The sequence below is a fragment of the Pteropus vampyrus genome, unplaced genomic scaffold (assembly GCF_000151845.1).
Source record: "Pteropus vampyrus isolate Shadow unplaced genomic scaffold, Pvam_2.0 Scaffold429, whole genome shotgun sequence".
In the NCBI taxonomy this organism is placed as follows: Eukaryota; Metazoa; Chordata; class Mammalia; order Chiroptera; family Pteropodidae; genus Pteropus; species Pteropus vampyrus.
Genome location: NW_011889210.1, coordinates 96,055 through 98,066, shown reverse-complemented (window position 1 = coordinate 98,066; position 2,012 = coordinate 96,055). Strand labels below are relative to the sequence as shown.

At 46.6% G+C, this 2,012-nt stretch overlaps 1 long non-coding RNA gene across 1 annotated transcript in view; it reads right to left on the bottom strand.

Moving 5' to 3' along the window:
- The window catches only part of LOC111732128, a 5,008-nt gene extending 3,069 nt beyond the window's left edge, over positions 1–1,939 (bottom strand). Inside the window, exons 1-2 of the long non-coding RNA XR_002777435.1 lie at positions 1,499–1,939; positions 1,030–1,256 (exon numbers count right to left, since the gene is read on the bottom strand). This is a non-coding gene — a long non-coding RNA (uncharacterized LOC111732128). The remainder of the gene's footprint in view (positions 1–1,029; positions 1,257–1,498) is intronic.
- Between the last annotated feature and the right edge of the window lie 73 nt (positions 1,940–2,012).

The window sequence follows — 2,012 nt, the reverse complement described above, 5'->3', positions numbered from 1 at the left end:
TGGCTTTGAGGAAGAAGGTCTCCTACTCACTCGTAGATGGGTGGAGAAAGACAAGTCAAGAAGAAATATGCACATGCCAATAGAATATCGTAATGACTGTTGACTTCTGTGAGCTCTTTGTCAGAACAAACTTTGACTTATTTATTTTATTTACATTTTTTTCATACGTGTTAATATTTTATCTGATACATACGAAGCTCCCAATGAACACTTGTCGAAGGAAAGAAGAAAAGAAGGAAGGAAAGAAAGAATGCCTGAATGAACGAATGAATGAGGGAATGAATGGATGAACAAATGAATGAATGAAAGAGACTGGATGGAATCGGCTGAGGAAGTAATCATAAAGTAACATGATGATAATGATCAATTATCAAGCAGTAACGCAAGTGCTTAAATCCCAGTTCGAACTTACATCCTGTGTGACGTAAGTTTTTCCAGGTGTAAAATAAGTTAGTGCTTGCAAAGTACAGCACAGTGCCTGGCACACAGTGCAACCTGTCTGTAGATATTTCTACTTTCTTTTGTCCGGTAGTACGCTCAGCGCTTAGTACACATTGTGTCATTTAATCCTTAAAACATCCTGTGTGAGTTAGACACTAATACTCACACTTGCCAGAGGTGTTGACAAGATCAGGCAGGTAAATAAATTCACCCCCGATTAACTATCATCGGCTCACCTAGGATTCAAACCTTAAAATCGTTTAGCTTCGAAAGCCTGCAAGTGTCCCACGTGATATTTGCTTGGAAGTGTCAACTGACTTAGTTTTCATTTTCTTCATGTGCACGTGATCTAGCAAAAACGGTGTTTGTTATTTGAACCAGACCGTGATGAGAGTTCCAAACCTTTCCGGTTGAGGAGATTGCCCTGAATCACAGACACCCTGGCATAACAGGAAGCCGTCAGGCACCCAGTGGCTGTCTGCTTGCAGTCTGCTTTCTGTTTCCCTCCTGAGTAAAACACGGTCCTCTGTGTGCCCACGTGAGTGGACTAGAACGACAATGGCTGCTAGCCCTAACGTGTTTACTTACACTGTTCCTGGAATGCCTCCAAGTGAGTCACGTCACTTAGGAAACTCCATGCGCTAATAGTGAGGTGTGAGATCCCGGGAAATGAAACTGGTCCACAGGCACACAGCCCGTCAGAGAGGAGCTCGGCTCGTGGCCCAGAAGCGTGGCCTCCGCGGCTGCTGCAGCTCCCCGTAAGTCTCCCGGAAACAGAAGACCACAGCCTCGAACACAGACCCGCTTAAACAGGGCTGAAAGAAAGAAAACGCCAGCATGAAATTCAGCGATGCTGTCTAAGAAAACTGTAAAAATAAAGAGCAAGCCACAGCAGTTCTTGCCAATTAAGAAGCATCTGGTTTTCCTATCGCTTGTTGCAAATAGTATAGAAACGCATAGAAATGCAGGAAAACATAAATGTCTCAATTTTAACACTGAAAATGCATCACTCAAGGATTAAGGCATACGTGCCACTCTGTGCCTGCGTGACGGTCACCTGAGAGGGGTCTCTGAGGCTAAGGGAGCCTGCTGTCATCCTCTGCGAGTAGGTCATTCTTTTCACTATTTGGCTCTCCTAGTGAGCTGTCACTGAGTGTACACAATGTGAAGGGCGATAGGGTAGAAGCTCCTCCACGATGTCTCATGTGTGAGTCACGCGACCACTAAAGAGATGGCTCCTTATCTAGTTCCTTCACTATGTGCCAGACAGAGATGCGGAGAGGTATCACCAGGTGGTCTGTGCAGGGAGGGTGACTGTGATTTGCACGGGGAGACAGAGGCCAGCAGCGAGGCAGAGGGAGGCAGCGGCAGCCCGAACCCGAGCCTTCGGTCTTGGCCCTGCTCCAACTTTCATTTTCATGAAGATAATAACTGAAACTTAAGCTCAGCTGAGACTCAGTCAAAGGAGGCGTGTCCGTCCTCCCTGTGTGACAGGTTGCTCAGGAACGTATAAAGCCAGCCAGACTCCAAGGCTCAGGGCGGCTGCAGACACCTGGCACCATGTGGCTGCT